This window comes from Prunus mume, linkage group LG1 (assembly GCF_029339155.1).
Source record: "Prunus mume cultivar Tortuosa linkage group LG1, ASM2933915v1, whole genome shotgun sequence".
In the NCBI taxonomy this organism is placed as follows: Eukaryota; Viridiplantae; Streptophyta; class Magnoliopsida; order Rosales; family Rosaceae; genus Prunus; species Prunus mume.
Genome location: NC_142698.1, coordinates 6,167,407 through 6,182,551, shown reverse-complemented (window position 1 = coordinate 6,182,551; position 15,145 = coordinate 6,167,407).

Below are 15,145 nucleotides of genomic sequence, written 5' to 3'. Positions count from 1 at the left end.
GTTGCCCTTGCAAAAAGCCATTTCCGTTTCCATCCGTTGTCATGGTAAAGGGCAATTACTATTCTTTTCTTTATTTTTTTCACAAATTTTTTTACCTCAATAATTAATTTAGATAATATTTTTGGATAAGATTTTCGGGTTCCTACGTGTCAAGACTATTCATAATCGGATAAAATTTCTGGATAAGATTTTTGGGTTCAAATTTCAGATGAATTTCAAAATTCAAATTTAAGATAAATTTCAAATTTCAAATTTAAGATAAAATTTTCATCCTATCAAATCAAGCCACGTGGCATCTCTATATGGCCAAAATTTTCTATAAAACCAGAGGCTCAGCTCATACCTCTCACACCACATATTTTTATATTTTCATTTTTTAGAGTTTAGAATTCATACTCCATTCTCAATGGAAGATTTGAGAATATGCTTGGATAGGCAAGAGCGAGAAACAAATGAGAGAAACCGTAGACGAGCTGAAAGACATGGTGCTCCACGCCCCTCCGCTTTTGATAGAAGAAGCCATAAAGATAAGAAATAAAAATACAATTTGAAAGAGAGGAAAATGTCGAGTAAAGAGTGAATAATAGTAGAAGTAGAAGAAAATGTATGAGGATTGGTGTTGAAAGTGAATGGTATTGATAGGTATTTATAGAAAAAAATCAGAAGTTTTTGTTTGTTTTTTAAATTCAATTTTTTTCATAATTTTATTGCAAAAAAATGCACCGTTGGATTGGAGGAGGAGAAGCGGTCCGGCGCCTGGCCTTGACATGTGTATTCTACCCATTGGAGATTGCGCGGCTAACGCGTTAAGACGCCTACGAGTTCAAATTTTTTACCATTAGTGCGTGCATTGCACGCGCCAATGATAAAAATTTGAAACTCCTCGATGACGTCCACGCTGATGTCATCCTCCCTCGAGCTTAGGCAAAGCGCGGCCTTGGGCCAACCCATCTTTGTGGGTCCCACTCCCGACCGGCAAGACTAGCCCAGATTATTCCACCGGAGCCTGGCGAATGGTTGATATGCTGCCCAACGAAATCATTCTTGGAGCCCTTCTTATTCTCGAATCGGATCTTGCCAACCATGTTTTACTCCAAGCTTGGAGCCCTTCTTATTCTCGAATCCGATCTTGCCATTTCGTTGGCCATGGGTTGAAGTACTAGGATGACTAGTACAACTCGGATGACTTCTGGCTATCACTTTGGCCGACCCTTCATAGCCCCCAAGTCCACTTGGTATGCCAATCTCGGTCTTTGGCTGGTGGCTCGATAAACTTGACCACTTGTAATTGTGGTCTCACAATGTTGAGCTTTTCTCCTACAATCATGTCTAACATTACTGCATCTTGGGTCATGCTCCGACCTTTTTTTTTTCACTAGAATGTAGGCCATTACATCCTAGGATGGTTGCCTTGGGTTGGACCATATTGCAATTTTCATTGGTGACCACCTTTTGGGATTCATCCCCTTCGGTTGACAATTTTTCCTCAACCAATGTCAAGTTCCCAATAGGAATGTCGACTTGAACATTCGATTATAAGGTCGTCTCACCTATCTCTTTCTCACTCTCATATTCCATATCAACCTCACTTTCCTCTAGAGGAGTAGGTGGAATAGGTGGCCGAATTGAAACCACATGAGAATTTTCCTCTTGTGACTGAGAATCAAGGTTGGGATTGATAGTTTCCCCCCTGGCTTGTTGGCTAAGAACTTGCTCTCCGATCGCAAGTCGTGGGGAAATTTCACGCAAACGTTGGATCAAAAGTTCGTTGGAAACATAAAACCTATATGCCATCTCCATAAATACATCATTGACTTTAGATGTTTCTTTTATCAAACTTTGATGTTCTTCATCAGTGCGGTCAATGTATGGCATCTCACTTATGTTAAGAACATTTTGGCCATTATACGCATTAGGATGATTCATTTGGTGGGAGCCATAACTAAGCTGATCATAAATATTGACCGAATTATTTTGACCATCTAGGTAAGTGTACTGCCCCCACGCCACTTGATTAGTTTGGCAACCAAAGCCATTTTGGTTCATAAGATCGTATTGGCAATATAATTGTACCCACCATATTGGCCACCAATTTGACTACTTGAGTCATATTGGTTGTTAGACCCACCTTGATGGGTAAAATTGTATTGGCCATAGTGGTTGTGGTCACCATGTTGGCCAATGGATTGGTAATTCGAGCCATAAGAATCATAGCCGTTGTAGTTCATCGGCTGATAGGAATGTTGCCATTCCTTTCGGTCGCTCATGTAGTGAGTCCCACAGGGCGTGCCAAATTATGTTAAACTATTTTCGGCCGGGGCGGCCGATGGAAGGAACGTTTGGTCCTTCTTCTTGTTTGAGTGCGAGGCGTGTCACCACCAAGCCCCAAATTTGGGCTTGAATGGAATATGAGTAGATGGATGTGTTGTGTCCGAGATCTAACTTTAATCAAACGATTGTTAAGCCAAGCAAGGAACCTCCTCACGGCCTAGGTTTTTTCAATACCTTTGGGTCAAGGCTTTATGTGAGCGACCAAATGATGTGGAGTGGGTGGAGATGAAGATTGAAGGTGAAATGTAATGAAGCGAAGAATAAATACCCGTTTGGCATTGCTTATTTATGGTGATAAGTGATTTTTAAAAAAATTTGGGAAGCCCAGCCCGTTTGATAACCTAAGATAAAATCACTTATTATTAAAAATTATTGTGGGAGAAAGCAATAAATGAAAGCAGGTAATGAGCTACTTTCAATTTCTGATTATCGGTAATCAGTTTGAGAAAGCGCTGGGTTTAATGAAAATTAAAAAATTCCAAAACTACCCCAATATGATTTCACGCTTTCCTCTTCTTTGCGTCTTCTCTATCCCAAGCCGCAGAGCACTCTTCTCCTTCTCTTCCATTCTTCCTCCATTTTTTCTCTTGTTTGATCAATTGAAGTGCACTCTTAAGAAGCCACAAGACTCAAGTAAGAGGCATATTGTGTTTATTTCTTCTCAATTTCATTCTTCCCTTTTTCTCTTTAATTTTTAGGGTTTTAATTATCTTGGTTCTTCTTCATGCCATCTCTTCATAGAGATCACTCATCTCCTTCTCTTCCACATACTGCCTATGATTTTTTCTGGTTGGATCAATTGAATCGCATTGCTAAGCTACAAGACTCAGGTAAGAGCCACATATTATGTTTATTTCTTTTCAATTTTGTTGTTCCCTCTTTCTCTTTGATTTCTAGGATTTTAACTTTCAATTGTAGCTGCTGTTGGTTTTCTACATTACGTATTGGCATGAGAATGGCATTTTTCCATTTGGGTTTTAGGACCCTTTCCTGATGATACTCTTCTATCTCTCTCTCTAGTCGTACTCTTGTACTGATGATATAACTACAGTGTGTGTGAGAGTAGGAGTTATCGTACGTAGTGGGTGACTTTTTTTTTTTCTTTATGAATTATCATATCATATATGCTTATAAGTATTTAATTCTTCTGCCTTCTTGACCACCTAAACCAAATATTCAATTCATACCTATATTGCTTTTGTTAGGGCCATTTCTTGATAGGGTCAAGTTCATATAAACTGGTTGAATTGATATAGAAAAGGGAAATAGGCAAATAGATTTCGAGGAGGTCATAACTTCTTGGAATTTTTTTACTTGGATTTTTCTACTTGGAAATAGGAAAATAGATTTCGAGGCAAATAGGGTCAACCTCCAAAGCATGAAGCTGTATTTTTTACTTGGAATTTTCTGTTGTTATCTTGGGCATAACTTCTTCTTTTTAGGTTCTTCAATTCTAGTATACTTTTTCTTTTTATTATTTCTTTCTAATGTTGGGATTTAGGAACAAAGGAATTTAGGGATTTAGTGAACCCATCTATTTTGCTGTCTAGCACCAAGTCCCATAAGATTCGAAATCAAATTGCTCAAAATAAACTTCCTCCACCTAGTCCAGTGCAGATCTCATGTGCAAGCAGCTGTTTATTTCATTAGTTTCATGTTCTTTTACAGAAAACTTGCATTTGAGAAGGAAGATAGGTTTGAAGCATTATTGGTATGTGTAGAAAGGTCAACAATAACATCACATGCACCCTCATATATTTGACTTATAGGACGACTTACTAACCAAGTTGGCAAACTGCAAGCCACCTAGCCAAGTTGTATATCAAGAAACCATTTCATTATTCATATATTTTTTAAATTTATCATCACCCTTTTCCTAGTCATTGTGTTTTCTGTTTTTCATTCCTTCCTCTAAACCCCATACAATCGCCATTTGATTTGAACAATAATACGAAGCATCAAGAAATCGTCAAATAATGAGAAAAAAATATTGCCTTGAAATCGGTTGAGCATACATAAGATATATACAAAGAAAACTAGATAGCTGCAGCCTGCAGGTTCACTAGTACCAAAGCTGCCTGGTTCACTAGTACCAAAGCTGACTGGAATAGTTTTCTATGTTGCTTGCTCTACTAGACAGAGCAAATAATGCACATATTAATTGTTTTGTCTTTTGGTTTTTCTTTCCCATGAATGCCGCTTATCTATAGTTTGGTTTGTTTGTAATTTTCTTTTGTGCTTATATATAATGTCTTTGTTGCAATAAGATGGCAAAGAAGAATAGTAACTTCATCACAACTGAAAATGTTGCAAGTGGATCCCAAAATTGTCAGCATTGTGGAATACTCAAACTATAGCCATCTTCATCGACCTTTGTATCAAGGAGGTGGATCTAGGCAATCGTCCCGGTACTCACTTTAATAAAGTTGGATGGGCAAGGTTGGTTACAAATATTAGTAAAGAGATAGGAAGATCATATGAAAAATTACAATTGAAAAACAAGTGGGGTCTACTGAAAAAGAATGGAAATTATGGAAAGATCTAAAGGGGAAGGAAACTGGTCTTGGATGGAATGTCGCTGAGAATATCGTTGATGCATCTGATGAATGGTGGCAAGATAAAATTCAGGTATTTGAATTTTTTGTTCTTGTTTTAATATCATATTGAAATCCATGTTTTTTTTTTTTTTTAAAAGTTTGTTTAAAAGTTCATTATAATATTTGTATATGTCATAATGCAGGCAAAACCCAAATATGCAAGATTCCAATTTGAGGGTATTAGTCCTGAGATGGAGGAGAAGTTAGATAGGATGTTTTGAGCGTTCAGCCACTGGTAAGCATTCTTGGGCACCTTCATCTGGTGTACTTCCAGTTGAAAGTGATGATGATGTCAATCCATTTGAAGTTAACGGTGATTCGAATGAGTCTGTGCCAATTGAAAGTACTCAAACTATAAACAATGTGCCAAAAAAGAGAACTAATCAATCACTTGAAATTCAAGATAATAATGAGAAGAAAGGTAAAGAAGGGGGGAAAATGGGAGGTGCTGCAAAATTATCACTGCAAATTGAACGTCTTGTTGAGGTGGTTGAGAGTAGGAGTATTGGAACATCAATGGCTAATACAGTTTCACAAGGAACTAGTATTGCTGAAGTAATGAAAGATGTTGCAACTTTACCTGGGGCAGAGCGTGGTAGCAAGTTGTGGTTGTTTCCAACTAAATTATTTTGTTCTCAAGAGAAGAGAGAGATGTTTGTTGTCATGGAAGATCCTGACCTCAAGCTTCAATTTCTTAATCATGAATTAGCTGAAGGATAGAATTTGCTAGTTTGGTGACTTTAATTTATGTTTTGTTTTTGTGTTGTTAATTTTTTTTTTGAATTTGGGAGTGATATTGAATTAATTTTGGATGATCTTTTATTTGAATTTGTGAGTGATATTTTAATTCTTGTCGTTATATTTTATGTTATATAAGCATGCATGCATAGTGAAAATGATATTTGAAGGAAATAAACATATCTGCAGGTTATTTTAGAACATGTCCATTCCAGAAGATGAGGAGGAGATCAACCAAATTATATGTGTCACTGCACGTCTTATTGAACTTTATTACATGAAATATATTCATAAGACCCCGTGTATGAATGACCATCAGACAGGAAATATTTGGTTGATGGGAGTGTTACAAGGAAATGAAAGTCGTTGCCATAATATGTTCAGGATGGACAAAGATGTATTTATAAGATTGTGTGATGACTTGCAAAATAATTATGGATTAAAGAGTTCAAGAAGAATGTATGCTGCTGAGATGTTAGGGATGTTCTTGAACATCTTAGGACATGGTTCTGCAAATAGGCAAATGTAGGATCGCTTTCAACATTCTGGTGAGACTGTGAGTAGATATTTTAGTATCTTACTTGATGTTGTATGTTGTTTGGCTGTGGATGTAATTAAACCGTTGGAAAATGCGTTTAAGACCACTCCCAAGGAAATCCTACAGGATTCTAGATATATACCTCATTTCAAGGTAACTATTGCATCTGTTACTCTAAAATATTTATCTATGTTTTATTATGTTATAATTAATATTATGTTTGTTTTTTTTTATCTCTTGTAGGATTGTATTGGTGCTATAGATGGTGTTCATATCCAAGCCATGGTATCTCATTCTAATCAAATACCATTTATTGGTAGAAAAGGGATACCTACCCAAAATGTGATGGCTGCATGCAATTTTGACATGCAATTTATATTTGCATGTGCCGAATGGGAAGGCACAGCCCATGACACAAGGATATTTCTATCGGCTTTACGTAATTAAAGTTTGAATTTTCTTAAACCTCCATCTGGTATTATTTTTATCTAAAGAAAAAAAATTCATATAATTTATATTTAAGTTTTTTACGTTGTGAATAATCAATTAAATTTCTTTTGTAGGAAAATATTATTTAGTAGATGCGGGATACCCACAAATGAGAGGCTACTTAAGACCATATAAAGGTGAAAGATATCATCTTCCTGATTTTCGTAGGGGTGTTCAACCGATGGGTCATAAAGAGGTATTCAATCATGCACACTCATCCCTTAGAAGTGTTATTGAACGCACTTTTGGAGTATGGAAAAAGATGGAGTATTTTATGAGACATGCCTAGTTATCCTTTTGCAAAACAAGTCAAAATCGTTATTGCAACCATGGCACTTCATAACTATATAAGAAGACATGCCAAACGTGACTGTCATTTTGATGAAATTGAAGATGACCTAAATGGTATTCAAGGTGAAGATATTGAGATAGAGGTTGATGCATAACAAGAAGATGGTCCTGCAACACAAGAAATGGAGGCATTGAGAAATCATATAGCTACAAGTTTAATGAGTTCATCTACTTAGAAATGTATATGATTGCTTGTTTATGACTAGCTTAATTTTTGTTATGACCATATTTTTTACAATATATTTGTTCTTAATGGAAACTTTATTAATTGTATAATTAAAATAAAATTTATCGTGTGATTGAAACATATGTAATACAAAAAAAAAAAATGTATAAGATAAAGTGAAAGTGTTTTTTCTTTTACCAAACACTTAAACATAAAAGCCAATTCAATATAGTGCCCTTTTTAGTCATTATACACAACTCACAATACTTTCACAAAAAATTTACCAAATACTCAAAAAATGATTATTGTACAAACATCGCTTATAAAAAAAAGTTTACCAAACGCTAAACTGCTTTTCTCTCACATGATTTCTCTCACAGCAAATCTGACAGTGATTATTTTCATAGCACACAATGCCAAACTGGCCCTAAGTGCGTAAAGTAAAGGTGCTTAAACTTAAATATAATTTAAAGACAAATGCGTAAAGTGCGAAACATAAAGAACGTAAAGACGAGAATTAAAGTGCGATAAAATGAATCAAAGCAAGAACGAAATGAAAGCGATAAGAACAATAAAGTAAAATGAAGTTGAAATTAAACTTAATTGACGTGCGATAACAATGAAAAGTAAAGTAATTGAAATAAACTTGAATTTAAATTACAAAAAAAATATAAATTGAACGAGAATTTAAACTTATACTAAGAAAAGGAAGAACTTGCTACACTAAGTGCATGAAAAGTAAAATCCTAAGTCTAGGAAAAGAAAAGTGCGAGAGGAAAAATAAGTTTGTCTGTCTGATGTTGTGTGTCTTCTCCCTTCATCTGATGAGGTTTATATAGAGGCATCCATCAGCCCATGGGTTGGCCATTAAATGGCCAAAGGTCAACTTCATTCAAAATATTTCCTTGTGAAACCTTCAAATCCGTGGGATCACAATGATGGAGACCTTTTGATTGCTTGATTCTCTATTCTTTTGGAATACTCCGGATTGTCGTCAATCTTCTTGATTTCCTTCCTTATGAAGCCTCCATCTCGTGCATGCAATCCTCTGAAAATCTTATGTTCTAATATATGGCTTGGGCTTGGACCTCCAAGACTTTAGCTTGACATCTGGTGAGACATTGTAACTTCTGGAATTCTGATCTTGGTTAAAACACCTACTGATGTTCGTGATGGAATTGCTTGACCGAACTTGGAGTTGGATTCACACCTCGACTTAAAGTTAGGTTCCACCCCGACTTGGGGTTGATCGACATCGACTTAAAGTTGCTCGACCTAGACTTGGAGTTGGGTTTGATTCGGCTGATCGAAGGCCTTGATCTTGGCTGATTAGAAGACCTGATCTTGGTGATCGATTATTGACCTTGGCTGATCAGAGGACTTGATCTTGGTTTATCAGAGGACTTGACCTTGGCTGATCGGAGGACTTGACCTTGGCTGATCAGATGACTTGATCTTGGCTGATAAGATGACTTGACCTTGGCTGATCAGAGGACTTGACCTTGGCTGATTAGAGGACTTGATCTTGACTGATCAAATGACTTGACCTTGGCTAATCAAAGGACTTGACCTTGGCTGATCAGAGGACTTGACCTTGGCTGATCAGAGGACTTGATCTTGGCTGATCAGATGACTAGACCTTAATCCACTTTAGAAGTTCTAGATGTTCCGACTTTGGAAGTCAAATGTTTTCAACCCGTTGTTGGAAGTCAGGTTTCAACTTCTAAGTTCTTAGTCTGAATTATGGTGGAACATCGTGCATCTTAAGCTATAGACTTTATTGAAGATTAAATGACATAGGGTGCATGATGACCCCTAAGTCCAGCTTTCTTGTTTCCATTTCACCATTAGGCACCTTGAGCAGCCAATTTGCATTTTGGCCTATTGGTTTTCCGAGACGCATGGTCGGACTTCGAACAGGCTCAAACAGGTGGAGTTCGAGTTTTGAGTTCCTATTCAACTATGTTCAATATCTCATCAGTCTTGTTCTGCAAGACTGTCACAACTATTGAAATTTTGAAATCCACGTAGAGGTGTATTGGGAGACAAAACTTCTCAACTTATCGGCTGTGAGGTCAAAGCCTTCTACTTTTTGTATATGGTATTTGAAATCATGGGTTGAGATAGGAGCATGACCAGAAAATAATATATTTGGTGATGCCCAATTAAGAAATGCTTCTCCGTAAAAATCACCTTCCTCAAGCTACTTGATTTTTGGAAATTTGATTGAAGAAGAAAGTTGATTTTTGGGTGGTTAGGTGTTTTTTTTATGGGTTATTACCTTAGGGATTGGGGGATGCAGTTTAGCTGCATTTTTTTTCTTCTTCTTATGATCTTATTTTTATTACTAAATAATATAAATGTGAACTAATATAAAAGAAATAATATAAAAGTAAAGTAAAAGGAATTTAATGCAAAATAAGGGTAAAATAGGAAAGAGAAAGAACAAAAAAGAACCAAATTGATTAAAAAGTATTAAAAAAAACAAAAGGGAGTGTAAGTGGAGAAAAGGGAGTGGAAATCAACTCCCATAAAAAATTAGGGCCCGTTAATGTTTTACAGGCCTATTTTCTATTTTCCCAAAATGAAAAAAGGTGAGATTGTTCCACCCAAAAAAAAAAGGTGAGATTGCGTTCAGTAGGCAATGAGAGAAAACATGGAAAACAAAATTGTGAAAATGAATTCTATTTCATGTACAAAAGTTGAAAACAACAAAACCTCTTCAGCATTTTCAATGGAAGGAAGTCAAGCTAGTACAAATGCTGAGGAAAAAAAAAGGCAACGAGAAAGTTGAATGTGATGGTAATGAAGTTGAAATGAAGAACATACAAAGGATGAAGAGTTTTAGGATAGTGATTATGATTACCCTGATGATGAGATGCCAAACATTGATCCTGAAATGACAGCAAATATGGGTGAAGAGAAACCAAACATTGATGGTGTAATGGTGCCTCCTAATGAAGCTATAGGGACTATCTCATTAGATGGTAAAGACACTCCCTTTTGAATGTGAAAGTTCTAAGGATAAGCAAGAAGGGAGAGAACATTCAAACAAGTCAAAGAAGAAATGGAAGAAAAAATTAACAAACTTTAAACAGTTTAGAAGAGAGACAAACCTTGGAGAAGAATTGAAGGAAGCTATTAAAGAGTATGCAATTGTCGAAGGCAAACCTATGAAGTTTGTGAAGAATGATAATTTTAGGGTAAGAGCCAAGTGTGGTGGCCACACGTATTGCCCTTTTACTATGTTTCCTTCAAAGATCGATAGGGATCAGCCTACATTTGTGATCAAGACTCTTTGTTTAGAACATAAGTGTTCTAGAGTTAACAGTTTGGGGTATTGTAATTCAAGGTGACTATCCAATAGGTTTGTAGACAAAATTAGGAAAAATCCCTACTGGGATGCATAAGCAATGCATGTAGAAGTGCAAGAACAGTATGCTATGAATGTAAGCAAACATCAAATATGGAAATCCAAGAGGTTGTCAAGAGTGGTCATTGAAGGTAGCTACATGGAATAATGTGCAAGGTTATGGGATTATGTTGAACAATTAAAGGCTTCTAAGGGCAACATAATTGTAAGTAAGAATGAGATGGTTGGGGTTGAACCTGTTTTTCGGAGAATATATGTGCTTGGCCGTTTGTAAGATGGGGTTTTAAGAGGGATATAGGCATTTGATTGGTGTGAATGGGTGCTATTTGAAAGGACCATACACAAGCCAAATATTAACACATGTTGGGGTTGATGGGAACAACAGAATGTTCCCCATTGCCTATGATGTAGTTGAAGCTAAAAATAAGAGTTCTTGGATCTGATTTCTTGAATTGTTGATATCATATTTAAAAATTGAGACTAGGACTGTTTGGGTGTTCATAAGTGACAAGTAAAAGGATCTAGTTCCAACCATTCAAAAAGTTATGCCTACAGCTGAGCATAGAATGTGTGTAAGGCATCTTTATAGCAACTTTAAAGGACAATATTTTGGGCTCCTTTTAAAGAACATCTTGTGGGCTGCAGCAAGGGCCACCACTGTTCCATGATATGAAGAAGAGATGGAAACGATGAAGGTGCAAGATAATGAAGCTTACAAGTGGCTTTTAAAAAGGCCAGCCAAGAATTTGACTAGATCTCATTTCGATGCACAATTTAAGTGTGGAATCTTATTGAACAATCTATGTGAGACATTCAACTCTTGCATCCTAGAAGTAAGAGACAAGGGCACCAAAATCACCCCAACACCATGCTTTTAGTGGTAGTGCGTGTGATAGTAAGTTCACGTTGCTTTAAGGTGAGACCATACTTCTGATGTGTAGTCGATGATGCAATTTGCAAGATCGAGCTCAACAAAATTAAGGATCTAAGATAGAATCATATCATTACATCTCATCCCAAGTTGAAACTCTTAAGGTTTTTTAGATTATGTCCAAGTCCCGTATTTGTCCTCAGTGGGTAGTTTTGAAACTAGAACCATCCCATGGTGGTTTGAGTTATGAATATAATAAGGATTATGGTTCGGTGATATATTTTGCTCATTTGTTGTCTAGGTTGTGGTTGCCTTCCTTTTCTATTGAAAGGGCTCTTGTTTGGGTGCACAAGCAATAAGATATAAAGAAGAAAATGATGGAAAGAGAAAGGAAGCTAAGGTTTTTGTGTGGATTAGTTGGTAAGCTCTGGTACCATGTGAAAATCAAATTTACTAACTTGTATTGTATATACAACAATGATAATTAGATGAATATATAGCAACGGTACACAAACCTAAAAGGAAACAAATAATTACATCCTCAATTACAAGGAATTGATGTACTAAAGAAGGTAACTAAATCACGTCATAGGTCTGTAGCAATTTACTCCAATAATTCAGTAGTTGCTATATCACAACAGGGGTTGTGGGTTAGGTATGGTGGCTAGGGTTGGTCAAGGGTGGTGGATGGGTGGCTTAGAGACTAGTGAGTTTTCAAGCTCATCATTAAAGTTAAAACTTAACATTATACTCGAAGTACCACATGGATGTATTAAATAGATTCATTTCCAATTTGTCTGATATAACCTTATTGATATGACTTATTTTTCAAAATAAACCTGTTAGATTTTCTTAATACACAAACAAGATCTTTCACATAATCTGTAACACGTATAAAGACTTGAAGACATACTAGAGCCATCTTCCTTGGGTACACAGCTTCTGAATTCATCTAATCCGTTGTAGCAGCAATCCTAGCAAAAACAGGAACGGCTCAAGACTTCTGCTCTCTCTCAGAATCTGTTTCAGCTCTTTTTATTTATTTATGAGAATAGGTTTAGAGAACGTGTCTGATGAGAGTAGGGCTTTTAGCTTATATAGGGCTAGGTCAAGTCGTCTCTACTCATCACCCAGGGCCGACTTGACTTATCTTCCAAGCCCACTTAATCGGTTTACGCATAAATGGAAATATAATAGGAATCCTTAATAGGTGGGCCTCAAGGTACAACTAAATTTAAACTCTTATCAAACCTGATATGACTTAGTATCTAGTGCACCAATCTAAATAGGAAAACATAGCATTCTCCCACTAGATCAAGCACTAGAACACTAAGCTTTTGTATTCCGAAAGGTTTGATAATCTTTATTGGCCATGAGTTTAAAACAGTTAAGTCCTTCCCCTCAAGTTACCGTGAAAAGTGATTAGACAAAACGAACTATAGACAAACACTGCTCTCTTTATTAAAAACAGACCATCTATAATCACATAATGCAATCTCAAAATACATGAAGCACCTACAACGTGAACCTTAATATGTACTGATCCTTAGTGTGAATCTTTATGCATTTCAATACAAGTACTCTTTTACGACTTAGCAAGAGTCAATCCGCAATGTTATTAAAAACAATAGTATCTCAAAAGAGACCATAAACTCACATGCATAAACAAAGTTGCATAATAAGTTTAAACAGCTAAATAGTCAAAATGGTAGAATTTATTCAATAATAAATAAAACTGTCAACCAAATTGACATCCTTAAATGCAAATCCCTCAATCCAGAAAAATAGCAAAATAAACAAACCAAACAAACCAGTAAAAATATCAGAATGAGAACAAGACTCCCACAAGATTGCAACATCAAAGCTAGGGAAAAGTCCCATGCTATCAACATGTCTCAGAAAAGCTTCTGAAGGCAAAACTTTGTGAACGGATCTTGCAATCATATCTTGAGTTCTACTGTGATCAAACTTGACTAGTTTGTCAGCTACCTTCTCCCTCACTATTAAATACTTTCTGTCAATATGCTGAACTCCAGACAACATCTTGTTGTTCATGCATGAAAAACAGCCGCAGTGTTGTCATTATATATCTGTATTGGTCTAGAAATCGAGTCCACCACGTTAATATTTTTAATAAAACTCCTTAGCCATACTGCATGAGAAGTCGCTTCATAGCAAGCTATGTATTCTGAAAACATGGTTGAACTCGAAACGTGCGTATGTAAATCAACATATAAGCCTTTGTTCTCTATAGGTACCTCAGAATCTTCTTTCCAACTATCCAATGTTGCATTCTCGGATTTGACTGAAATCTCCCCATCTTGCTAATGCATAAGGCTAGGTCTGGCCTTGTGCATACATTATGCTTCCAACTAGAGAAGCATATGGCTTATTCTTCGTCTCATCTTCTTCTTCTTTATTCTTAGGGCAATGCTTCTTCTTTAAATCTCCTTTAGCTATCGGAACTTTCTGTCCAGAACACATACTCATGTCAAAACACTTGAGTACCCTCTCAATGTATGTCTTCTGTGATAGGCCTAGAAGGCCTCGAGCTCGGTCTTTCTGAATCTCAATGCCCAGCTTCTCCCAAATCCTTCATCTCAAAATTATTTGAAAGTAGCTCCTTGGTGTCCTTCAGTAAATTGTGGTAATTTGTATCCAAAAGTATGTCGTCGACATACAACACTAGAAAAATAAATCGACTCCTACATTTCTTCAGATAAATGCATTGGTCAGCTATGTTCTCTTCAAAACCATAAGAGGAAACAGTTTGGTGAAATTTGAAATATCACCTCCTGCTTGCTTGCTTCAGTCCATAAATTGCCTTGCCAAGTTTGCAAACCATATGCTCTTTTCCCTCCTTTGCAAACCCTTCACGTTGCCTCATATAATTTTCTTCTTCGAGCTCACCATTCATGGAAGTAGTTTTTACATCCATTTGATGTAAAAGTAGGTCATAATGGCCCACCAAAACCATAATGATGCGGAAAAATCTTTGGTGGAAACTAGATAAAACTTCTCAGTATAATCAATTCCCTCCCTTTGGGTAAATCCTTTAGCTACCAATCTAGCCTTAAACCTTTCGATTCTTTCATCCTTATCTTTCTTTGTTTTGAATACCCATTTTGAGCCTACCAATTTCTAGCTCTTATAACTAATTCCCATACTTGATTATTCTTCATGCTTTCAAGTTCATTCAACATCGCTTCCCTCCATTTGTTTGCATTCCGACTCTCTATTGCTTCTCTAAAACTTATTGGATCAACCTAATCTCCAATGTCAAAACCTACTTCTTGTAGGTGCATAATTTGAATTTGCTATGGATCTTCTTGGTCTATCAAATCTCCTCGGTTGTAAAGGTTCTTGTGGATCATCCAGGTCAGGATTCTCAACAGCTTGTTCTTGTGGTTCAACTGGTTCTTCAAATTGAGAATTTTCCAATAAAGTTTCACTTAAGGGTGTAACATCTTGTTCAGCATTCTCAATCACAGCTACATCACATTCTTCTTCAAAAATAAAACCTTCATTCCCAGTGGCATTCTCCTCATGCTTTATAAACTTTGCACAACCAGTCTCAACAATTTGGGTACCATAATTTGGACAATAAAATCTAAAACCCTTTGACCTTGTGGGATAACCTACATCTTATCGTTTTAGGATCAAGCATCTTCTCTTGTCTTGGGCTAGGTTT